Below are 27,447 nucleotides of genomic sequence, written 5' to 3'. Positions count from 1 at the left end.
AGCTAGGGGTTTTTCTGGACATCAAATTGTCATTTGAAGGTCAGATTGATCACATCACATCTGCTTCTTTTTCCATGTTGAAATTGCTTAGGAAAGTTCTCCCTTTTGTCCCGGCGGAACTACAGAAAACAGTTGTGCCTGCTCTCATTGTACCAAAGCTAGACTATTGCTATGCCCTCTTTATGAACACTCAGAAACAATTTCTGAAAAAGTCACAGGCCATTCAGAATGCAGGTGCCAGGCTACTGCTCGGTAATCCCAAATATAATTCAGTATCGCAATCTCTAAAACAGCTGCACTGGCTTCCGATCAAAAAGCATTGACTTTAAGGCACTATACATTGCATTTAAGTCCTTACATGATATTGGCCACAGATATGTCAAACAAAGATTTATTTCCTCTATCCCATCTAGACCTTTGTGAGTTGCACCCTCTCATAACCTTGTGATTCCCAGGTTTAAGAGATTCTCCTGGGGTGTGGGAAGCTTTATAGCCAGACTGTGGAACTCCCTGCCCATCAACCTAAAATTACCACTGATCTTTTGACATTTTAGAAGGCACTAAAAACTTGACTTTTTAACCAATAGAAAACCTGGTCTTCACCTGTAATCCACTATTGAGTAGTTTTGCACTCCTCCATTTTGGTCCAGCGCCTAGACACACTAGTGTAGTAGTGCGTTTGAAAAATCCTTTTATCGTTTAATTTCATCAAAGACAGGGTTCTATGCTATGACGAGCTGGAATGAAATATGTTTTTATTCTTTGTTATTCTTGAAAATTCACATTGCTCATCGACATTGCTGTGCAGCAATGTGAAGAAGAGTATGGCTACTATTGAAAGAAGGAAGAACATGTTCCTCTGAGTGTCAAGCACAGTGTATTCACTCTCTATGGAATGGCAAAGTACATCCATCCTGTTTGACACAATCTCACCAGTAACACAGTTTATTTTGATTGCAGCCCTTTCTCTTTTTAGATATGTACTCAAAATTGGTTACTAGGAATTGTGCATATTCTTGTTCTTAGCTCCTAAAACATGGAAGAGTGTAGCATGCTTGAGCATCAGATCGCATCATGGGAGGCCTTTCAAAACATCATTTACCCCATTCTGGTGAATCCCTAATTTCAACCATTTTCCTCAACTTCCCAAGCACAAGAATAAGAGACTGTCATTCTTCTGATGTGAGATCAGGTACACTGGCACTGGGAGACCACAAATATGATTATACGTCATCAACAGGGATGCTCTAATCAGTAGTACAACAATAAGCCTGATCACTGAGTCATAGAGGAGGTGAGTGAGTAGACTTCAGCTTTAATGTTCATAAAACACTGAACAAGTCTAATTAATCAGGCTCTGCTAGCTTTCTTGCTATCAGGTGTTACCAAATAATATGCATATAGAGCATCAAAATGTTTGTTACTTTGTTTTCAGGGTTAAAGTTGTGAAGAACCTGAATACCCATCCACAACACAACACAACAATGAAGCCTGCAATTCTTCTTCTGTTCCTTGGAGTCTATGTGTGCTCATGTAAGTTTGATGCAAAACTATTGTGTTTTCAGGTAGAGTTTTTATCTATCAAGCGTAAAATGTATGTCTCTGATAGGGTTTGGGTAATTCCAGCTCTGAGAATTAAATGGGTCATTTGGAATTGATACTGGTTTGTTGGATTGCATTTGAAAATACTTGGCAAGTCAATAGAACTTCGAAAGTCCAAACAAGGATAATTCAAAGCCTATTTTCTATGTTTTGGGTGTTGTTTTCCATTTGTATGTTTAGACATCATTGCATAAACATATGTGCAATAGTATTTTGGATACAAGGAGTTCAAAGGATAGGGGTGAATAAGGTGTGGGAGTGAGTTGGTCAGTGATACTGTATGAGTAGCAAGGGGGATTGATGATATGAGTTATAGCTCATCAATGCACAATATCATTATCAATAGAGCTGCACATAAGCATGGTCCATTGCAGTATTAGGAACTTGAACCACTTTATTTTTTATATGTGCATACATTTTTAAACATATTTAAGAAAACAGTGTACGGGAGGATTTCTGGCAAGTATGCTAATAATGTCCACATAGGAATCTGTCAAAGAATCAAATGGAAACCACTTTCCATTCCTCCAGAGAGATTCTTAACAGCATTTAAATACAAGGACCACCTTCCTCTTGTAACCCATTTAATGTTGAGGACAGATGCCCATCAGTATCTCCAATCTGTGGTGAATACACGAAAAGAGATAGTTACATCCCCTATCTATCAACATAAAAAGATAATGGACGAAATGCTGAACATTGTCAAGCATTCACCCCAGTCACAGATCTAGGGTTTAATCCATTGTTCTTTTGCTTGCCCCAGTTTAGACCCCACCATCTGGAAATCATTTTTGTCCTTGCGTACCATGGGAACAGTCCAGTCCTGCACGAACTGCCAGGTCAGGCCCTCCCTGTAATGAAAAACAAGCATCCTAGGTGACTGCCCCAGGTTTCTTTTTTTCTGGTCTGGGGAAGACCTGGCTTGGCAGTTCAGGCTGGACTGTTCCCATGGAGTAGGGTCAAAACTGACTTGCACATGGCTGGGTCCAAATTGGGGTATCATAGCAAGCAAAACAAATGGCAGATTTTTACCCAGATCTGTAGCTGGGGTGAATGTTTGACAATGTTCAGCATTCCTTCCATCATCTTTTTGTGATGCTATAGTCCCCTAAGTGGGAAGGGTGTACCCAGGCGTGGGCCCCGAGCTCACTATGCCACCGGATTCAAGCTAGTCTGACTGATGAGGGGTTATACCGCAAAACCGGTCCAAAGATGCTTCTTTTCAGGCTTGTGGAGGACCTGGCCTGGCAGTTCAGGTCAGCCTTGACTCTGTTGCATGAGGATCAGGGTCAAGACTGATTTGCATATGACTGGGTCCATACTGGGGTAACATTGTGACCAAAAACTATGCTATGGAATTAACTCAGATCTGTGAATGGGGGTAAATGTTTGACAATGTTCAGAATTCCATCCATCATTTTTTTGTGTTGGTATAGTCGCCCTAATTTGGAAGGGAATGCCCAGATGTTGTCCCCATGCTCACTAAACCACTAGATCCAACTAACCTGGCTGATGAGCAGTGATACCCCGCAATTGGTCCCAGGATGCTTGTTTTCTGGTCCAGGAAGAACCTGGCCTGGCAGTTCACGCTGGACTGTTCCCATGGGCCATATCAGGGTCAGGACTGATTTTCATAAAGCTGTGTTGTAACTGGGGCGGCATGGTGAGCAAAACAACAATGGATTTAACCTAGATACGTGACTGTGGATGAATGTGTGACCATCTCCAGCATTCCGTCCATCATCTTTTTGTGATGCTAGGAGTAATAGGGGCTGGGCATGTGTATTCTCTTCAGACAGGTGTGTCCTGCCTTTCCAGGATGAGTCAGGGGTGGGCTGAATAGACCTGGGCTTTATTTAGAGTAGTGGGAGAAGATTTCTTTGATGCTGAATGGGCCTGGTCTGTTGTAGACAATGCTGTCTCCACCTCCTGCTGGTAATCTCGGCCATAGAGGACCAAACAGGTTTGGACTAAGCACATACACTCTCTGCCTGAGAGAACAAAGGAATTTTGAGTGTAAGTATTGGGGCCCAGATTCCAGAATTTTAGAAATCTTTTGGAACCAAGAAGACTGCCATGAAGAAGAGCTGGAGAAGCTGTGAGGAGGGACTACCACTTTGCTGTGTGCCTTTCTGTGTTGGCCTGCAGTGGCTGCTTCTGTCTTGGGCAGTGAAAGGACTAGACTGAACTTTCTGCAACTTCCTTTTGTGAGTTTCTTCAAGGGTTTGAGGTAGAGCTTGCTTGCTGTTCAAGAAGTCTCAGGAACAGCAAAGACATCAAGTTCATCTGTTACCAGCACTGAGGACTGTGTGTTTTGTGCTGCAACAGAAGAAAAAGAAGCCGGACACCATCAACAGCACCACTGCCAACTCCATGTCCTGAAGGCACCGCAGAGGGCACCACCGCACTTTGCACCGCAACCCTGGTCTCACTGACAATGCCACCCGATGCCGCCACTGAGTGGCTCCTAGCAACGCTACCTGTGGGCACCTCACTCCAGACCCCCTCACTTCACACAACCGCCCTGGTATCACCGACGATGCCTCTCCACTCCGACATCGACACCACTGCTTGCACCATGGTTCAAGGCACCACTCAAAAGTGACACCATGCACCGCCCTCATCCCGCACTGCAGCCTTGGCCTTTTGACGCCGGCCCAATAAACTCCAGTTCGTCAGCCACTGACAAAGCTTCAGCGACAATGACGACGCTACTTGTATCATGACCTGCCATTACCGCAACAAGCACTGCATCACTTCGCACTGTAACTCTAGTCTTACCGATGCTGCTGAAAGACCGTCACCGATCCGCTGCCTGCATTGTGACTTGAGGGCACAGCACGCAGCACTGCTTCACTTCACACCGCAGCCCTGACACCTACAATGCCGGCACTCCTGACTTCAACCACAAGGAGTTCGATCCGAAATGTGTGTGACTTGAAAGGCCCAACGTCTACTGCACCGACCTCTGGAACCGACGACTGCAGACGATGGCTCTTCAGACTCATCAAGAGGTCGCTGACGCCCTGCCTTCCTAAAAGGTACTTTTCTTGCAGGTCTTACCAACACCGTAGCTGGCCCGCGATGTCACGTCAGCCAGAACTGTTTGGATTTGTTGTTTGCGACGTCGTGATAGCCCCAGATGAAGCTATCGACTTCAAGGAACTGCATTTTAAATCTATTTTGATTATTGAAGAGTTCTGAGAACTGTATGGTGGATATTTATCGTTTTTGGTCTTGTTTTGGATTATATACAAATATTGGATATTTTTCTAAGCTGGTGTGGTGTCCTTTTGTAGTGCCTTACTGTTGGTTATGTACAAATGCTTTGCACACTGCTCCTGAGATAAGCCGGACTGCTCGTGCCACGCTACAAAAAAAGGGGTGAGTAGTGGTTATTTTAGGAGTGTAACTTATCCTGATTAGCAATAAGGGTCCCTACTTTGACAAAGGTACCTACCTCTGCCAACTAGAGACACTCATTTCTAACACAGTACATGCACAAAGGTATTTTTCTATGCAACCTGCCACTCTCTGATGCTGCAGCTACAGCTTGCAGAGCAGGTGTAAGAAGCCACCCCTCGATCTGACTGAAGATAGCCACAAATTAAACAGATCCCATGCCACAGAATACTCCTGTGATCTGATACAAACTATGATGGAACTTGCCAAACATGCAATGGCTGAAAAAAGAAGCAGGCAAACTTTATTCTAAAAATTTGCAAATAACTTGCAATAAAAAATATATCCATAATTACAAACGATTATGGTCGCAGCTCCAGTGATCATATCATGTACACAATGAAACCATACTGTAACAGAACGATTTACCATAAACAAATATTCATAATTGTGTTTGCAAATTGTATGTGAATAGAAGCAAATCTAAATAATTTTACAATATAGCCATTAAAAGTACTTGATTGACCAGTCAAAGAGAGCAACATGACTTCTCATATTGTTCTACAAGCACCTTCCCAAAAGAGTAGTTGCAAAAATGTTATTTTTTGATCTTGCAGCTCCACTACATGCTCCCCTATTTCACCTGCCTTAAAATAGGGACAATAAAATCTCTAAGTTTTCTCCAGCTTAATTCAAGCTCCTTTAAATTGTACCATTGGGATGGAAAACAGCCCCGGGCATCATTTAAGGTTTGGCAAGCGGACCACTGAGTATCAGGATGGTGGTGGTCAGTAGTACCCCTGTCACACTGGTCAGACTCCTGCCCACCATATCTCAAAGCATAGTTTGTTTCTGAAAAACAAAAAATGAATGGCCCACTCACTGGATGAGCTTCAGGACTATGTGTACTTTACCTCTACTGACCAATGCCAAAGTGCTTGTGCTCTCTCCTCTAAACATGGTAACATTGGTTTAATCACAATTTGTTCATTTAATGTACTTAAAGCCCCTAGTAAAGTGTGCTAAATGCTACTAGTGGGTCCGGAGCACTGATTGTGCCACCCACTTAATTAGCCCCCTAACCGTGACTCAGGCCTTCCATTACAGAACCTGAATGTGCAGTTTTGCACTGCTAATTCTACCTGACAAGATAAACCACTTTCCAGATCTAAACCTTTGCTTTTTATAAATATACGTCACCCCTAAGGTTGGCCCTGTATGACCCACAGGGCAGGCTGCAATGTATTGAAAAGTCAGGACATGTACTTTTTTACATGTTCTGCTAGTTAAAAACTCCCACTGTCTTTTTTCACTACTGCAAGTACTATCTCTTCCATAGGAAAACATTGAAGTTACCTTATTGCATCTTTTAATTTCAATTTCTAACTGTCGAGAGATACATTTTTTAGGTTTGGTGCCTCTGGGCTTATTTAAAGTCACAACTGATGGTGAAATTTGATTTTAAGTTGCAGGTCTGAAAATGGCATTTTTAGAAAGATAGTGTTTTCTCACTTTGGCCCGTATTTGCCTGCTGCTTGTCTCGGACTAAACGTCTGGGACGGGTGACAGTTTGGCTTTGTGTATTACCTCTAGACGGTCACACACAAATGGAGTTTAGATGTGACTGTTGAGCCATCTACCTGGACATTCTGGAGAGGATGGGAGGGATGGGAGGGAGGGGCTGACACACCTGAAAAGACCTGAAAAGACTGTGTCCTGGCCTTACACAAAGGGCTACATATCCCCTGTAGTGAGTCTGGAGCCAGTGCAGGAAGGGAGGCCCTCTGTGCACTTTAAAGCTTTCTTTGAATCCTCTCCCACTTCAAAGGCACAACTTGATATAAGTACAGGACCTCTGACACCAAGTCTTCAGTACACTTCTGAACTTGTGACCACTCTGGCAGGAAGAATAACTGCTGTGCTGCTCGAAGAAATGCCATTTTGCTGGACTGCTGCTGGCTGTGCCCTGTCCTTTCTGAGCTGCCCTGCCACCTCCCATTCTCCTGGCTGGGTGAGAAGAAGTGGAGCTGCATCACTTGAACCTAGATTGACTCTAAGGGCTTGCTGGCTTGCCTCTTTTTCTAAGTCTTAGGGATATCAAAGATGTCAACTACCTCCATCTGCATCTGGACTCTACAAGCTGTGAGTCTGTCCTGCTAAGTGGTGCCACCCCAACCCTGGATCCTTGGAATTGAAGCCTACTCATCCTCATTGGAACCGCCACATTTTTGCCTTTGTGTGGGTCGGAACCAGCGTATCCTCATCAAAGCTTGAAATGGAACCTGCACATCGCAATCGGAACCAAACCATTTGGAGTTGACGTTTCGCATGCTGCAGAAACCGGCACCTCGCAGGTGGAACCAACGCATCGCCCCCATTGCGTGGAGAACCTCAACTCATCTCACCCATTGCGTGGCTCAACACCGACTCATCCCTTTGGCTGCACCTTGCATCTTCTTTGATGTCGACACAAGTCTGGATCAAGGTACTGTTGTTCAGCGGGCATCCCGTGTGGTCGGCTTGAACTTTCGACTTTGCCCCGGTCGGTACAACCAGATATCCCATTTTTTCGCTTATTGTTCTAAGTGCTACTTTACACGTATTCATTAAAAATTCACATCACAACTTTTACTTGTTGGATTTTTGTCGTCTTAGTCTTGATTTAGTTATAAAATTAAGCTTTGTTTGTTTAAACCGGACTACTACCAGAAAGAGAGCACAGGATAGTTTAGGGTGTGTTGTGACTCACTCTGACTAGGATTGTGGTTCCCGCTTGGAAAGGGTGCATACCTCTGCCAAACAGAAACTCAATTGTCAGCATAATCACTTAAATTTCAACTTTACCATTAAAGAGGATTTTTAATTACAATTCAAAATGAGTGGAAGACACATTTCTCAATCTGATCCCAAATTGCTTGGGAGCAGATAGAGACATCTGCTTCCACAGCTATCACTCATTAAGTGTAATGGCAACCCGGTGTAATCTCTGGGAGATCTTGCCTTGCTACAGTGAAAAATGACCTTGGGAGTTTTTCACTGTCATGACATCTAAAACTAAAGTGTGCATGCCCTACTTTTTAAATACTATACACCCTGCCCTGTTAGCTACTAGGGCCTACCTCGTGGGTGGCTCATAAGTATTAGAAAGGAAGGTTTAGGCATGGCATGAAATATATCATGTCAGGTCGAAATGGCAGTTATATAACTGCACCACAGGCTGTAGTGACAGGCATGAGACATGTTCTGCAGTACTACTTCAGTGGGTGTCAAAATGAGTGCTGTAACCCACTTGCAGCATTTCATTTGCAGGTTCTCAGTTTATGTAGTACTATTTGCTAGGGACATATAAGTAAATGAATTGTGCCATTGGGTGTATACCAAACTTACTATGTTTGGAAGGGACAGAACACATACTTTACCTCTGCAGTGCAGGAGTAAACTGACTAGAATCCTAATGCCAACAAAACAAGTTCATCAAAAAACATAAGTTAGTGAAGGTGAGAATCCGAAGAAATACCATGCAAAATGTGGGCATTTCTGACAATGTCCCATTTTTGCATCCCTATATTGGCAAACCACGTGCTTCCAGAATCCAAGAATGCCAGTCAATTGCAGATTTTGGGATCAGACAATGAAATTTTATTTGCACATAGGTTGTTAAAGTGAGCCATTCCAGGATGACGCATTTATCCCAGTTCTAAACATTTTTGTTTACAATAAGCACAATGTTCAACTTCATGCATGAAAAGATGCTTTTAGGACAGATACAGGAATACCATTAGGGCCAGGGGCTTATGAGGGAAAGGAGCTTTTAATTAATGCAAAAACATTGTCAATGGAAATTCTAATAACGATGGGCTCAAAACGTAACAATTTAAATGATGGACTATAACTATAACTTTATAAGATGTATGGTAATTTCCTGAGTTTTAATAATTGTTAGTTACAAGTCCAACCAGATTCCAGAATCTGTGGGTATCCTTAGATGTTTTGGAATCAATTAGATCACACCACATTTGATCTTGTTTGTTTCAAATTAAAATAAGGTTTTTACATTGTACTTCTTGTAAATTAGTGGCTTGTAGTTTTTTAAATGTTGGAAGTAATCTTCTAGCCAAACTTTTCTTTTTAAGAATCATGAAATTAAATGTATTGTGAAGTTTAATTCTACAATGGTGAGATATCAGATAACTGTGGGGCATATTATCAAGCCAGGCGATAAAATTATAGCCCTTTAGCGGCAGTTTTCTGTCGCTTAAGCGGCGATAATTTTATCGCCTGGCTTGATAATATGCCCCTTAATACTGACATAAAGTGCTCCCAAAGTTGTAGCAAGATATCATGCATGTTACTAAAATATCACATAATGTTGTCTTATGCAACCTTTTGAGAACACAGATAATCAAATTGTTTTAACAAATAAGTATTCTAACATACATTTATCTTTAATTACTATAATTGTGTCAAGCATGGAAAAAAAAAACATATTCTGAAGTAATTTGGGTTCCCTAGTTGTTTTGATATTTTGAGAGCAATATTTTATTGCAGCTTGTGGTATTGGTTCACAATATTCACATAAACAAACATCAGTAATGTTTAAGTTATAAGTGCACTACTGTACTTGAAGTGTATCTTGCACTCAATGGTCAGATTTTAATTCAATTATCACAAACCCAAATCATATAAAAACACGCAGTACAGTTATCAAAAGCATTTTTACTTTCAAGACAGACAGGTGGAACCTAATAGTATTCATCTGGTGAATCACAATAAGCTCACATATCTGGTTCATAAAGCACGTATCCATTAAGGTTGCCAGTAATCAACACAAATGTTCTAGGAAACTTCACTGCTAGAGTACCAATCTAATTTGAAAGTGAATTCAGCATCATGCTGCACTTAAAAATAAATGGTGGCATGTACAGATTGGGATCTGTTCACAAGCTGCATTTGTAGTATGTTTAGGATGACTACAGGAGTACTACTCACGTAATACAAAATGCCGTTTCCTAACCTATGTACGGAGGTCTCCGCCTCTCTTATCTTTTCTGTGCAGCGATTAAAGCCCCAACTAGAGAGATCTCAGCACAAATACACTAACGTTTTAGAAGTAAATGTGTGACGGAGAAGGAGGAAACTGGAAAATCTAAAATGCTTGCTACTAAATACAAGGACTTAGGAAAGGAGTGGGCATGGGTTAAGAGACATGTAAGAAGGGTTTTTGGGAGGGGCATGCCCTTTTAATGAAACTCAAAATAATATTTTATGTTGAACGTTTTAATTTAAAAATAAATGTACTTGTATTTTTGCAAACAATATTAAAAAGACAGAAGATTTAGTAATTTCAAATACATAATGAATAAATATAAAACATATAATTTAGGTGTGTTGTTTTAAAATAACTTTTTAGAAATATTTTTAAGGTCATTTACATCAATGAAACATGTAATTCAAAATGAAGTTAATTGTGCTGTGACATTATTTTGTTCTTCATTTAAAATGAATATATCAAATTAATTTATGTTAATATTCAACTTTTTTTTTTTACGTTTAGTAAACTATTTTTAAATTCCTCTCTCTTTACCATATTGAGATCTCTCTCATGGCAGCCGAGACCTCACCTACATGTGAACATTTACCAATAGTAGCTTTGCATTCAGAAATTAGGCTGAACCTTCCTCAGTTCAGGGTGTGGAAACATGGAAATCTACACTTTCTAGTGCAGTGATTCTTATCCTGTTGTCCGGGGACTCCTGGGGGTCACTGAAGTCTGCTCAGGGGGTCTGCGACTGCTTAAGACAATTATTAATATTAACAGATTAATAAAGTGTATCTAAATAAAGAAGCTTAACGTAAAATTGAAAATGTTAAATTGAGCTGTAAATGTTAAGTCGTTTGAAAATGGAGGCTAAAAATTAGGTCAGTGTCCTCAGATATATTCATGGGAGCTGTGCACGTGCATCGAACAGAATATATCACGGACGATGAGTGTCCTCAATTATATTAGAAAAGCTCCAATCCTCCTAATAAATTTAGAAATTTGATTTTTTAAAATATTTTTTGTGAATTTAATAAAATATTTAATAATATGTATGTTTGTTTGAGGAAAGCTTCTTTCTGTATCATTTGTGAATAATGTATGGGTCAGTCCAGATACACCCGTAGACGGCTCGATAAGAGATGGAAGAACAACAAAACCCTAGAACCCCACGCCGCCTTTAAAGGCTGCTGTCACCGCACACCACCTCTTCCTCAAAACTACGACGAAAATGGCCCTTCAAAACAGAATCAATGCCAATGCATACAACAGCAAAGAACTCTTTAACATCATCAAGGACTTTGGGAAACCCAACAGCAAGACCCAGTCACTCCCACCACACCTGCAACCACTGCACCCAACGACGACGCCCTACTGAACTGGACCCCACTCCTGCTAAGCTGGACCCAGCTCACCACGGATTACACCTTCAAAACCATGAAGATCATTCACTCAGAGACTCCCTCTGACCACTGCCAGCACAACATCTTCCACAGAGCTGCCACCTCCACCATTCCCAAACTACCCACACCATCAACTGCTCCATTGAGACTGCCACCTTCCCTGACAACTGGAAACACACCGAGATCAACACCCTGCTGAAGAGGCTCTTTGCCGACAGACCTCAAGAACTTAAGACCCATCTGCCGCTCCCCTTCTAAGCCAAGGTCATCAAAAAGGCCATCAACGCCAAACTCTCTGAGTTCATCTAAGCCAACCACAGCACCAAGACCACCCTCCTTGTCGCCACTGACGACATCCGCTCCCTCCTCGACTTGGGAAAAACAGCAACACTCATCCTCCTGGTCCTCTCCACTACCTTCGACACCATCTCCCACCGCAACCGAAGCATGTGACTCCACAATGCCAGCATGCATGGCAAAGTCCTGGACTGGATCCTCCTCTTCCTCATCTGTTGAACACAGCGTAGTCACACTATCACCATTCCTCTGAGAACCCACAGAGATCAGCTGCAAAGTGCTCCAGGGCTCCTCTTGAGCCCCGCCTTCTTCAACATCTACATGGCCACAGTCACAGCCTTCGTCAGGAACCATGGACTTAACACCTGCACCTATGCTGATGACACCCATCTGAATCTCTCCCTCACCAATGGACCGACATCTGCCAGAAACAACTTCCACAACAGGATGAAGGCTGTTGCCACTTGGATGAGAGTTGCCTCAATCTTAACTCAGACAAGACCAAAGTCCTCATCCTTGGACCCACCCCCTCCACTTTGGATGACTCCTGGTGGCCAGCAACACTAGGAACACACCCCACTCCCACAGACCACACACAAAACCTCTGCATCATAAGGGCTCCTCACTCACAATGAATCGTCAGATCAACACCGTCTCCTCATCATGCTTCCACACACTTTGCCTGTTTCAAAAGACCTTCAGATGGATCCCCACCGAACCCAGAAAGTCGTCCACGGGCTCATCAGCAGCAGGTTCGACTACGGCAACACACTCTATGCTGGCATCACCCAGAAACTACTCAGGACACTATAGAACGTTCAGACTACCGCAGCCAAAATTGTCCTCAACATCCCCCACCGCAGTTATGTAACCGAGTTCCTGTGAGAACTCCACTGGCTCCCGGTCAACAAAAGAGTCACTTTCAAGCTCCTCCAACACGCCTACAAAGCCCACCAGGATCAGCATATCTGAACCTCTGCCTCTCATTCCACGTACCCACCAGACACCTCTACTCCACCCAAGTTGCCTTGGCCACGGACCCATGGATCAGCAAGACCAGGACAGAAAGAAGATTCTTCTCCTACCACGCCACCAAGCCTAGAAAACCCTGCCTCTCCTCCTTAATGAAGCCCCAACACTGACCAAATGCAGGAAGGATCTCAAGACCTGACTCTTCCACTGAACCCCAGCACCCAGAGAGATCAGCAGCCACCCCCTCTCAGCGCATTGAGACTCTCACGGGTGAGCAGTCTCGCTATATAAACCAAGAAGGATTGATTGATTGAAATGGTCGAAAATGCTTAGGTGGGGGTCCCTGCCTTCCAGTAGTGACTCAGTGTGGGTCCGCAGATCCCAACAATGATTCGGTGGAGATCCATGGTTTTCAATAAGGATTCAGTGAGAATCCATAGAATGTTAAAAGGTTAAGAATCACTGTTGTAGTGTTTTTAGACTTGGAAATGGTGCATAGCTGAAAAAAGTAAAGTTAATACAAGGTTTAAGAGTAAATTTATACATGAAGATTTACTCAAGTGTTAAACTCCCTTTGTGAAGAGGCCAAATTGATTATAAGCTACAATTGTGAAAAATCAATATGCTTAGTAAAACAGAAGTTAAACCATAAGCAAATATTTGAAATTCATCTATACACTTACCCAAAAAAGTAAACTACAACTTGGTTCCCCTCTTAAACCATTTGAACAGAATTTCTCAAACCAAGCAAATTTATTTAGATGGATTTAGTCACTGTCCTAGATATCTACATACAATTAATATTGAAATAATTAGAAAATCCAGTAAACCATCCTCTTAGCTGTTTTTCAATACCATGAGGATTGAGCATTGGTCTCAGGAGCCAGGAACCTGTTTTAGTGTTAAAAATGTATTACCCAGTCACCTCAAAGCCAAAGTTGGTCACAGTCAAAGCAAGTTGATTCTTGCACTTCTTCTGTGCCACTTGATTTGACTTACCTTATTTAATATCCTCCACGTTTAACTGTAAGTCTTATATTATCAACCACATTTGTAGGATGGGTCCCTGAAACTTCTTAAAACACACTTTCAAATGTTTGTATTGAATTGTGACATTTATGATGCTGATTATTTTTCGTGGCTGTTTTGATCTTAGAATGCAGGATAGTTTTGTCTTGCCTTGGAATATAGGTTAATTTGATTTTAGTACACAGGGGTATGGCTGAGGATGCCAAGATGGCAGACGCAAGCTGAATGAGCTCTGCTCCGCATTCCCGTCATTCTGACCAATACGCATCATCGGGTGGCCATCTGGACCCCCCAACTTCCTACCAATACTGAGGGCACTGGCAGGAACCCATCTCAGCTGTTTTTAAGGAGCTACTGGGCTCCAGGGGCTGTACTTTCAGTGACACCCTATGCTGGTCCACGCGGTGCTCATGCTAAGCTTGCCGCTACCACTGAGTGGAGTCTTTGGACCCCGGTGAGCCTGCCTTCAACAATTGGAGGTGTCTGTGACACCTCTCAACTGACCTTCATACTCAACTGGGCCCCTGGAGATTCCTTTTATTGTTTGATTGCTTTAGCCACTATGCTACAGAAAACTGGACCATGAGGCCCTGATCACTGTCTTTCAATGTGTGATCCTTGAGACCTCTGGCCTTCCATCATCTCTGGGGTCTCTGCTGGGAGCCGTCTCAGTTGGTTCTGGACACTGCCGGGACCTGGGAGACTTCCTCCATCAATGCCTCGCTCTAGGTGCTGGGCTTCATGGTGCATGAGCCAGACTTGTCGCTGCATGGAGCCCTCGGTCCCACTGTGATTGACCCTGACGGGCGGCGGTAAGCTGGTGGGGCTGCCCACCGGACCGCAGTACACTACTGGGCCCCGGAGGGATGCCTATCATTAGCGGCCCGCACTCATTTCGACTATGGTGTTGTTTCAGAGCAGGCAAGTATGCTCATATGAGTCTATGAGAACATGTTGGGCCACAGACTGGTGGAACAATTCGATCTGCCTATATGAATTGTTGAGCCCTGGGCGGCGTTGCAACACATACAGCCTGCTTCCCAACTGCAAATCGGCGTGGTTCAGAGAAGACCAAGCAATCCCTCTGAACTGACCTTTTGACTCCCTTTCGTGCCTCAGTTACCTCCTGCTAGTTGCTGACTGTGGCACTCTCATTGGTGATGTGTGCCACCTGTGACTTTAATTTGGGGACCCCTGCACAGTGGGCTGGACTAGGGCCACAAAGCAGTGTTGCCGCACTTTTCTTTGATTCTCCCTTGGCTGCCAGCATTGATATTCTCATCCATGAGACTTACCACACCTAGCACTCTCCTTATGTGACTTAACCTGTTGTGCCTTTCGGGATATATGGCACCACTCGGGCATAGGTTGACTTTCTCTGTGCTTGTCCCCATATCCTGCTGTTTGTCCTCAATACTGGGCTGCTCGTGCTTTAAACTGTTGTGGTTTGTTTTGGAGCTCACAAGTGGGCTCATAATTGCAACATTCTGACGCCTTTGTTGCACTCCCCCTAAAAGGGAAACATCACGATGGTGCACCCTAGAACTGATGCTTCTGTCACATGCTCATGCCCATCCACGCCACTGCTGGGCTCTCACTGAGCCACTGACCCTCTAGGCCACTAGGTCAGTTACTGGTGGATGGGATACTTTCTGCCATTGAACTGTCTCGCATAACTCTGGAGTTGACGAGAGATGCCATCACCACAGACCTCATCCTACCTCAAGATGACCATCAGAAAGTGAATGGTCTGCAGGAGCAAGTAGGAGCAACTCTTCAACAGTAAAATTCAGACTTGCAATTCCATCCTGCCACTTTAGAGGAGAAGGTCCACATCCTGGATGAATGAGCTAAGGATGTCAAGGGCAGGTCTGGGCATAAGATTTTTAGAGTGGTGAGCTGTCTTGAGGTAGTTGAAAGCACTGATGTGGAGACATATATAGATAACTGGATATGCTTTTTAGTTATTGTGGAAGTATTGTCGCTCTTCTTTTTGGTGGAACGTGCTCATGGGATCCCATATGAAGACTCTCTCCTGACGCCCCAGTCCATCCGTTGGTAGCATGCCTTATGCATTACAGAGACAGACATTGCCTTTCAGAGAGGGATGGACAATCAGAACACAAATCAGAAGAGCGAGTCAAGCAAAAAAGGGAGACACATCACACTTCAAACTACATTATAAAAGAACAAGATAAACCCAAAACTGCACCTCAATTTAAAAAGAAGAAGGTGACTGGCCTTAAAATAAGAAATGCACAGGCTACTGAGCACTCTGCTTCTGAACGGGCATGGGCTATGGCGATGTTAGACAGTGCAGCAGAAGTAACAATAGCTCTCCGGAACCTGATGGAATGTCTGGTGACAGCAGCGTTGAATGTACATATCACGGTACAGACACTGATACAAGGGTAAGTGTCTAACATCGTTTATACAAAATAACACTCCAAATGGAGAGGGACATACCCAGGAAAGAGAAAGGTCTCTTTTGAGAGAACCTAATATATGGGTACGACATCCCTTTGGCTGAAAGAGATTGGCCGCCTACGTTTGTAATGGGTTGCCACAAGGAGGAAGATGTCATTTTCCAGCTTTCTCCTACCTTGTTCCAGAGTCACTTAAACATTCATACATGCAGGAGTGGGTGTTAGCGCTAGCTCCTGCACTTTGCCACAATCATGTAGAGTGGGATGCTGAGTCACCTACTATGAAATCTCACTAAAATCTACTCCTACTCCACAAAGGCAATACCCAATAAAACATGATGCAAAGAAACAAATCAGGGAGATCCTAGACCAACTTGAGTAACAAGGTGTGATTGAAAACTGCATCTCTTTCACAAATAATCCTTTGATTCCGGTAATGAAACCTGACAATTCATACCGTCTAGTTTTAGACTACAGGCATTTGAACACATGCAAATGAACATTTGCAGTACAACATGCACAAAGTGCTGCATTAATGAATAACATTGTGTGGAAAAAATATAAAACAACACTAGTTATCTCCAATGGATTCTACTGCCAAATTATAGCACCCAGAAGCAGATATTTGACAGCATTCTCGGCTCTAGGCACTTACCATCAACTCTGTAGACTGCCCGAAGGGCCAAAGAATAGCCCCAGGTTTTTCTCAGCAAGAGTACCAGAGTCACTTCAAAATTGTGATGAGGAGACATTGTCCTAATAGATGATCTTTATCTGATGAGTTATTGGAACGCTTTAACAGGATGAATAACATTATTCGGTGGTTCGCCAATTTGGACTGTAAACTTAATTAAAAAAAATCAAAAACTGCTCTTGTCAATGTCCTATTTTTGGGATATGAGCTATCAAGTGAAGTGAAAATCCCGGCAGCTAATTGTTTAGAAAAATGTACATTGCTCCAACCTCCAATGACTCTTAAAGGTTTACAATTTTGGATTATGGAGAGAGAGTTAAACCTTTCTACGAACTAATCAGACCTGATTTTTCGGTCCAACATTGGACAAAGGAACACAAACAAATTCTCTGTTCCATACAAGCTGACATGATTGCTTCCAAACACTTACACACACGTGTAAATACCACCAATTTGGTGATCCATGTAGTCGCGGATCAATCAGGGTACACTAACATCACTTTCAATTAAGGCGAAATGGTATCCATTGCATGTAAATCGCATTTGTACACAAACGCTGAAATGCATTTTAAATCCACTGAAAAATACTCTGTACTGCTGTAGTGAGAGAAAGAGCACCAGCACAGGGGAAACTTATAATTGTCATGACTCCAGTACCAACCTTGAAGGCTGCTATGAAAGCAAGCATCCCAAATGCGAAAGCAATGCATCCACGATGGATACAATGGGCTAATCATCTCACTGCAACAGATGTAGATTACAGATATGACCCTGAAAACACAAGCATTTCTGCCTTACAAAGAAGAAAAATTCCAGGAGTGGGGTACAGAGTAATACCAAACATGAATTGCAGATTAGGATTAATTCTAGCTGCACAAGAGGGTCTGGGTTCAGCACACGCAGGTATCATTGTGACTGTTTCACTACTACAGCGTTATTGGTGGTCAAGTTTTGCAAAACAGACCAAGGGTTTTGTCCTCAAACCCAATATCTGTCAGTAGATAAAAGGTTCCACCGTAGCACGTCCACCACAAACACAGCTACTGCTATCAGACAGACCTGTCGCATGTGTCTATTTGGACCGCTGCAGCCCCTTACAATCTGAAGGGGCTTAACAATTACATCTTAGTGGCGATGGATTCATGCTCTAGATTCCTGTGGGTTGGGCCTCAGTGCTTGGCTGACGCCGAAACTGTTATAAAGGATTTGTGAGTCTTCATAAGGACATACGCAATTGGCACATTACATTTCAACCGTAGCCCTGTGTTTAGCTCACAGGCTTACGAAGAAGCCATTGGAAGTTTGGGTGTGGCTTTGCGGTACTCCTCCCTGTATCGTCCTGAGGGAAATTTGATCATGGAGAGGATGAACCGGGACATAAAGAAATCCTTAACAGCTAGAGTATTACCCTCGGGTGCAGTTGGGTCAATCACCTATATGGGGTCCAGGGGGCACTTAACAACATGCAAAGAAAATACCTGGGGGCCCAAACTCCATACAAAGTCCTGTTTAGGATAAGAATGTGGGTACCTGACCTCAATTGTGGCAGCACAGTGGTAGATGTAAATCCATTTGACATCAATGATCGTTTGGCTGTTTTACAGGAGCTCAATGAATTCCGGGCATTAAAAAGCAACATCCATGTAAAATGCATCACCACTGGAGAAGCGAAAGCTGTTCCGGTAAGGCCTGCCTGGGTCCCAAAAGTCGGGCACCTGGTCAGAGAAAGGATTGTGGATAAAAAAGAATTTGGGCCATCTTGCAGAGCACCCGTACCTGTCCTGGCTTTCAAAGGAAAAAAAGAACAGCACTTCTTCCGCCCCTTTCCGGATGCACAGACAAGCGAATTTCTCAATTGATCTGATCAAACCACACTATGTGGCCAATACTCAACAGTAAGCCACATGAGCTCATGGGTAGCCACCGATCTCCTCTCGGTACCATTACAGGAAGTTCAGATGGAAAGACTAATAACTTTTGAATTCTCCACTCTCCGAAGTGAAGGAGTTACTAACGAAGGAATGCAACATGTACCTGTTGAAATTGAGCAACATCAAATTACAAATAACACACAGATTTCAATTCTGCCAAATATCAACGTCTATGTAATATATGTCTTGAAACGAGTCATCTACCAGTTCCACAAAACTGGCTGAGCCACAGAAGATAGATCGGACGGTGTCTGGGTATTTCATCAACGTTGACGACTTATCATTGGATCGAAGTGAACCCGAGTTACTGTCACCGCCTGTTCCTCACAAACAATGAATTTGTAATTTCTACCTTTGGCAGAAAATACTTACTTTGTTTTTTCCTGGCTCCAGCTCTGGATTGCATTTTTACAATTTGTCTACTGTTCCTAGTCCTTTGGATTAGTATAGTGTCTGTCTTTTTCTTGCTCCTGAATGGACATCATCTCCCAGAACGCTCTGCAGTACAACATGTAAACTTGGTCCTGAAATCGCATACATCTTCATAGCGTGAACAAAGGGACCTTAGAGAACATTATAGCAGTTCCAGTTCCTGAAAGAATAGTTTGGGACAGAGTGTCTTGTGATGTGTATGATCCAACTAAACTTAAAAAACATAATTCCACATTTCTTCAAAATTTCTCTTAATGATTTCATCACCTGTAGTGCACTTCCTGATGATTGGGACATTGAAACTGTGTATACTGTGATGTCTGATTTAGAACAAGCTGCCACATTTTCAAATGATGAATTGTATGATGATACATCTAATTTTGACACCATGTTTTGTTACCAACCCTATGGTCACTATTTTTGACATAAAGCAAGTATTCTATTTAATTTCTTTACTTACCATCAATAGGAATATTGCCCAGCACCACCAAAAGGTTGTTCAACAATGTTTGCACAGACGTTTGCTTTTTTTTCTAGATTTAACACTTCAGACCCGGCCTCTTATCACTATAGGCTTGCACAAACACCTGCAAAGAAAAATATGCCTACTAACACTACGCTGATATACTCTGCTTCTTTTATTTCCCAGCTGTTTTTACAGGGTTGTGACTTTTGGAGGGACACTATACACACAAACTCTGTCTGGGGGACTGAATATTGTCAGGTTCAGGGAACTGAGGCCCTATTTAGAGCATGCCTCATACTACATAAGATAATCTTCCTGAATAAGGCTGTGCAACAGACTTCCTGTCTTGGATTAGCCAAGATTAAAGACCTGAACACACCTCCGATTCCCTTGCTTACACACTTTGAGCGTTGGCACAATGATACACTACGCAGTGAGAATACATTAGATGCCATGCGGCACAATGGTTCTTTGGCCTATCGACACCAATAGGTGTCAGTCAAGATTCAGGGGTACCACAGAACAGTTTAGTGTCCATAGGCCACGCTATGTACAGTCAGAACTCTCGGGTGGTGATATCTTACAGTGATGGAATGTTATGCCTAGAGTGGCTAAAAAGTAAAGCGTTACAACAAAAAATTACAGGTCCAGGGAAGACATGGCTTGGCAGTTCGGGCTGGACTGTTCCCATGAGGCACAGGGTCAAGACTGATTTGCATATGGCCATGTCTGAACTGGGGTGGCGTAGTGGGCAAAAGAACAATGGATTTAACCCAGATCTCTTGACTGGGGGAGAATGTCTGCATTGTCAGCATTCCGTCCATCATTTGTTTGTTGTAACGCTTTTCGCCCTAAGTGGGATGGGTATTCCCAGACGTGGGACCCGTGCTCACTACGCCACTGGAGTCAAGCTATCCTGGCTGATGACGGCGGATAGCCAGAAACCGGTCCTAGGATGCTTGATTCCGGTCCAGGGAAGACATGGCTTGGCAGTTCGGGCTGGACTGTTCCCATGAGGCACAGGGTCAAGACTGATTTGCATATGGCCATGTCTGAACTGGGGTGGCGTAGTGGGCAAAAGAACAATGGATTTAACCCAGATCTCTTGACTGGGGGAGAATGTCTGCATTGTCAGCATTCCGTCCATCATTTGTTTGTTGTGGCTAAAAAGTAAAACCTCAACAATGTCTCAGGTGAAGCAACCCTTGTCCCTTCTCTCAGATGATAACGGAAAGTGCATCTTGTATGTTATTTACAATGAGATACGGAAAATCTCCCAACAGAAGGCTGCAGAGAGATTGCCTGAAATAGATAGGGTAAACCTAGAAAAGGCTTTGGCTGTGGTCGACAATGGCATGACCACATTATCGTCCAGGATTTATTCGCTCAGCAACATTGTGTCTTCTGCAATAGATATAATGGAACATGATTTGTCAATTTTACAAGATGTACAATTGTAATTGCGGTCCATTATATTGCTGTGCTGGCGGCTACAATCCTTGCATTCTGGCCACGTGCCCTGGCGTTACTTCAACAGTAAGATTCTGTTTTCTGCATGCAATCTGATGGAAAGACAGATGGTAATGGCACGAAAAGATGCAAAGTACACCATGTTGCACATTGAAAAATTTAACAAATTACCTTTTATCATGACTGAGACACCTTCCACGGAATGGTTAATTCATGGCTATATTACACTGCCAGTCACAACTTATCAACTTCAGTACTGTCTCAAATACCATCAAGTAGGTAGGTGTGAAGTGCTGGGAGAAGGGTACATACACGAGTACTGGAAATTAACTTACACATTTAGATGCAGGAATAGGGACACTGAAGTTTTTCTCAGCGGTTCAAACTGTGAAAGTGCTTTAGGTGGGTTCTTAGAGTGCAGGGAAATTTTGTTTCACAGAGCCTGTAATGCTTTGGTTGTAAACTTGTCCTGTTATTTGAAGAGTTCCCCAGCTACCATGATTAATCCGGTAAAATGTGAGTTATTTGATGCTAAATGACGGTCTTAAGAATTATTCCATCATTTATACACTCCGTATAGGGACACGTTTTTGGAGGCCACTACTGGTCCTACTACTTGTAGTGGACATCCTGATTTTAATTTTTCTGGTTCGCAATGGACATCCAGTCTAGGATGATGTGTTACTTGTAATATGGCAAGTCATGGAGTTTGCGAATTTACTTAATCTGATTTTGAGGAAAGGTCGGCCATGAACAAATTAAACAGTTCAACAATATCATTAAATTAATATTGATTTAAGATTTCATGGGGGCCTTCTGACAAATACACAGATACCTTTTCAAGCTGGGTGTATTCAGGTTCAGTTAAGTGCTGTTCAGGAACAAACAATCTGTGTTCTGGATTTATTGTTGTACTTCTAAGATTACCAAGTATGGTATCAGAGCCCCCAAGTTTCACATTTGCCTTATTATTTGAAGGAGGCTTAGATCTAAATGCATATTCCACATTGAGTGTTTACAAAGCAACTCAGAGCTGTTTAACTAGTTGTAAAAGTGCTGTAACCTCGCTGACAAAACTATCCAGTGTGCTTGGCAATAGTTTATCACAGTTGCCGTCCATACAAGTACCTGCTGAATACTGTTCTGGGACAGCCTCCACAACATGAACAATGCTGACCCGAACAAGGCACTGCTGATGGGTGCTGACCCAAAGCCCATTTTCAGTGTTGCTGACATGAGGCCTGACTAATGGATGAAGCTGTCTATAGCCAGACCTCATGAGTGCCATGTAAAGCTGAATCCTCCATCCTTTTTCCTTCTGAAAATAATATGGATGGGGCAGGAGGAGGTAAATCCTTGCACTAGGATCCCTTTACAAAATCTTAAAGAAATACCTTTCTATTCTAGATGCTATACATAGTTATATGGATCCCACTTTTTACTTCCGAATCGAGCAAGGCTTCAGAGGGAAAGCTCCAGAATCTGCCCTTACAGCCTATGAAGCAGATTACCATATATACAATGAATGGAGAGTGATAAGGGGCAATACTAGGCACATAAGTGATTGCCGGAAGACATGGTATCAACTGTTTAGGCAGAAGCCAACATTCTATACAGAACATGAATAAAAGTGGACTTGGCTCACAGATGACCAAACGAAATCACCATGTACATTATCACAAAGTGTCACACACTCACCCAACAGCCGGTGAATGTGATTAATGACAAAACAAAGCATGGTACATTCAGTGTATAGATTACGGACGATTCTCAAAGGTGTCATGGAACACAGTGCAGCAGTCAAAAATGCTGCGCTCTGTTGCATAACAGGGAGAGCGCAGGACAGCACCATAATTACCATGTATGGCACTCTCCTCCTCTCTCCCTAGCACCGGCGCTGATTTCAGCTGCCGTGCACCAGGCACGCACCTACGTGCCATAGTGCTAGGGTGTGTGCATGAGTCTACCATAGGTGTTCCTTTTAAGGCCTGCTCTTCAGTGGCTTTACTTTTGGGGCTAAATTCTGTCTAAGAATTGATAGGGTTTAGAATAAAAAGCATCTGTGGTTGCTTGGGAATGCCCATGTACCATTCATGTTAGTCTCTCTTGGTCCAAAGTAATGCAAATCAACGTTTTGGGCAGTTGTGCAATAGCTTTGGGTACTTTCCAGTGTAAAACAAGTTTTCAACTGGAAAAGGAATCAGTAAAAAAACATTTTGCACTGGTTAGTAATATGATTATGATGCTAACCCAGCGCAAAATGTTTGAACATCTCCCCCTACATATGGTTCTTGAGACAATCAGGCAATTAGCTGGTTAAGGTCAAACTTTTTATGACAATACCATTACTACAGTGGCACTCAGACTGCACATACATGACAGGACTCTTGCTCCAAGTGAACATATGGTGACTGAAATGTCTTATAAAATATTCCTTTTGCAGCTTGCCCACTTTTGTACAGCATATGGGGGCAGATTTATGAGCCCCTTGCGCATCATTTACGCCGCCGTTGCGTCACTTTTGTGACGCAGCGGCGGCGCAAATCCTGCGCCATGCTGCGGGGTATTTACAACGTGAGGCATCTGGCAGATGCGTCACGTTGTAAAGCCCTGCGCCACATGTAGGCGTTCTGGAGCAGGGAGGGCGTCCCGGCGCAGGAAATCTACAAGATCTCACTCAGTCACTTTTAAGGCCATGCTGCATCAAAACCCTGCGCCTGCTTGAAGCAGGCGTAAGGATTGACGTAGCATGTAAGGGTTAGGGCACCCCCGAGCCTTGCTGGAGCAACTCCAGCAATGCACCACCTTTCCGACAGGAGATGCGTCACGCATCTGCCCATCCGAGTGCCACGGTGCGCCGCATTGTAAATGCGGCGCATCAATGGTGGCGCACAGGTGGGCAGATGCGTCCAACTCTTCTGGCGCGTCTCTGCTAATTAGCAGAGATGCACCAGACGTCATAAATCTGCCCCCGATATATTTCTCTGAGATCATCTTCGTCATTGCAAATCCAATATTAACAATCTGAAGCATTCCTCTGCCGATAAGAGTAGCCTTACGGTTGTGTGAAAATGTGCATATTGGTTTTCAAAATTGTAAATCATTTTTTGTGAAATTATGCCTTCAGAGAAAAGTGTCTCACTGGACTTTTTTCATGCATTGTTAAAACCTGCTTAAAAAGGTTTTGCCATATAATGGCAGCAGAATAGTTGAGTCTCTTGCCAAGACCTTTTCTGCACAAATCACTCTCCTGTGTGTGAAAATATTTGAAATTGCATAATACAAAAACTTTAAAACTTTGGAGAATCTCTGAAAATTTCGCCAATTTAGACAGAGTAATTTACATTCTACCCAGGCCTATATTCCATGTTTCTGCAAATGGATCCATCAGAAATCATTTTAATGTATCCTCTAGTGAGCCTGTGGTTATCAGCAGTGCAGACTCACACATCTGTGAACGATGAGTGATTTCAGTGCCTCTGTGGGGCGGTTAGCTCTTCTGTGGGGCTGTGGAGGTGTGTGACGGGGTTAACCCCTAAGAGCCGCCAGCATCTGCAAGTACTAGTATACAACCCCCTTCCTCTGTTGCAATGCCACAGAAATGGATGGTCACAGTGGCAAATCAATTACAATTAGACATGAAAAACAGCAGAATGAAACATACTTTGAGGAAAAACAATGAGGCATCACCCTAACAAAAGGCTCGAGTGCAAATGTGATTTTATTTCATCACATAAAGGATATCACAGTAATAAATCAAACTAAAAAGGCAATCCATGTCCTAACTTTACATAGTATTGGTGCTCAGGAGGGGAAAGGTAAGTGTTTGGGAAAGATGAAGTGATGGTGTGGAAGAAAGGGAAGGTAATGTGCATTATATGCATTCAAGAAGTTTGAACCTATCCAGCCAAATGTTTGGTAAAAAAACATATATGACAGATCATAACACAATGCTGCAGGCACAGATACACATTTTCTGCTGCAGTTGGCAGGTTACACATCAACCCATGCTGTGATTACTCACGCGACCAGCCCCCCCCCCCTTTCCACGTCCAATTATGGATTGTGCAGAAATTTGTTTCGCACACAAAGCTTACGGGCCCATCTTGTTTATCCTACAGCCAGGTTCGTCCTGCTTTTCCTTTTTGGTGCTTGTCCTTCTCACAAGTCCCCCCCTTGGTACTGATGAAAAAAAACCCCAATAAGGCGAAAATTACCTTTATGCTTACAGGGGTCAAAATGTCGACATTTGAGTTTTTAGGTCTCGCCTGACCCAGCGCATGCGCTGGTCTGGCGAGACTTTTTGTGAGGGCTCAAAAAAGTGCTACCACTGTAGGCTAGAGCTACAGTGCATTTGCGCGGACGCGCGCCCCTCATTTTCGTGGCCGCTTTGATGTTTGATTGAGATTGCGATCACTATCCCTTTCGCGGCCGCACGGGAGACAATTACTGCTATTCCCAAAAGGTCCATTTGTTGGTTAAAGTTGATACAAAATGCAGTGCCGGAAATGTCTAAGGTTTGACCAGATGAGCTCATAGCTCTCCTGCTCTCTTGAGTTTATCTGTTAAACAGCGTAACTTGTTTAAATCATTGTGCCTAATAAACAAGACTATTTACAATTTTCGAGTCACACTCCTTTGTCTAACCATTTGCAACATAATCACCTCCATAATAGTTGGCATTTGAGCAGATGCTAAGGTTAAAACTGGCTAGGATTATCGGCAAAGCGTTCACGGTGGCAGCAGTCAAACATTAGAATCCCTTGTTAAGTCAACTTTGCTTGAATTCAGGAAAACTCTGCAAATTTGGCTTTTTGGATCACAGGAGTCTTAGACTCTGATGGCCTTAGTGGCTAGATACTACAGTGCCATGGTTTCGTTTTGGTAAAAGTTGTGCATAAATTATATATACTGCAGGTCTAAGTCGTTAAATAACACAATGATGTTGACTTGCCTGAATAAACAAGCATTGGCATAGCCAAAAGGTCTCGCCTTTGGGACCTTATAAGTGTTTAATTATCCAGCACAATATCCTTGGTGCAACAACATCAACTGTTGCATGGCTAAACACTTATAAGGTCCCAAAGGCGAGACCTATTGGCTATGCCAATGCTTGTTTTATTTGTCAGAGTTCAGAGCATGGCAAGGCAAAGGTTTAATTAAGCCCTTGTTTGCTGGTGGAAAAGGACCTGAAAAAGAAAAACATCAATTCCTGCATAACAAAGGAATTGTTACTATAACGAAAATATGAGCAGACAGGAAGACTCACTGTGAGCCCGTTGACAGGTCAAGATGGCGGACACAAAATAAACAGTAAATAATGAAATTTGCAGTTCTTTGTCCATCACAACATCACTCCTGTCCAATGGAATAGGACAGGGATGTTTGAAATGCGTAGTGAATATTATAAACTAAAGGCACTGACGAAGGCGGATTTGCCGAAACGCGCTTGCCACAATTATCAATAAAGATACAAACCATGAGTGCTCTGGCATTTCCATGTGGAATTTGATGTTTTAATATTGCGTGATAACCACAGTCACGAAGGAAGCATCCGCCCAGAAAGATGTTCGGCATTTTTAGTGGCAATTGGCGGTAGAACTTCTATACTTTAGTATATACTTATATGTGTATGTACTTTGTGGGCTCAGGAGATCAGCCCTAGGACTGGTCTGCTTCCACTTAGGGACTTTTTTTATGTTCAACTGCCTCTATTTAACTGTCTTGATTAAAACGGACCAGCAGAGGTCAGTAAAATACCAGAATTGCTTTCTTCTGAGGGACTTTCCTTTTTAGGTCTCGCATAGGGCAGCACAGTAATTAGTATGTTGAGTGAAACTCATGGTAATTTCTACTGCTGCTTGCCATTGGTTTAACTCTGGCATTGATCTTCTTATGGTGCTTTTCATTGGCTGCTGTTCTGATACTCACTTCCGTTTATTCCAGAAGTAGCACTGCCTAACTACAGTTTTCGTCCGCTTTTGTGTGTTCATCTGTAGTTGGTGAGCACTATCTTCTTTTACGGTCTCCTCGTCTTCCTCCTCCGGCTTCACCATGGACTTGCCTGCCGCCCCCACGGAAGCCTGTAGGGAGCAGCTTGCCATGCCTGCGCGCTTTAGCTTTAAACAGTTTAAGCGAAAACGCGGTTGACGAGATTACTCCAAAAGCAAAGAAATATAAGTATTTTCTTTACTTTTAGGCAATCGCGGCACCCGTGCTTTAGCTTATAATGTCAATGGCTTCTGCGCGAGTGCGGCGATTGTAGCAAAAGTCAACAAATAGAAA

The 27,447-nt window shown here is 43.0% G+C and overlaps 1 long non-coding RNA gene across 1 annotated transcript in view; it reads left to right on the top strand.

The window, feature by feature from the left end:
- The window catches only part of LOC146844066 (uncharacterized), an 84,610-nt gene that overhangs the window by 14,792 nt on the left and 42,371 nt on the right, over window positions 1-27,447 (top strand). Inside the window, exon 2 of the long non-coding RNA XR_014981124.1 lies at window positions 1,436-1,533. This is a non-coding gene — a long non-coding RNA (uncharacterized LOC146844066). The remainder of the gene's footprint in view (window positions 1-1,435; window positions 1,534-27,447) is intronic.

Source organism: Triturus cristatus, chromosome 4_1, assembly GCF_964204655.1.
Source record: "Triturus cristatus chromosome 4_1, aTriCri1.1, whole genome shotgun sequence".
Lineage (NCBI taxonomy): Eukaryota > Metazoa > Chordata > Amphibia > Caudata > Salamandridae > Triturus > Triturus cristatus.
Note: the sequence above shows the minus strand (reverse complement) of the source record. Positions and strands in the feature narration are given on the sequence as shown.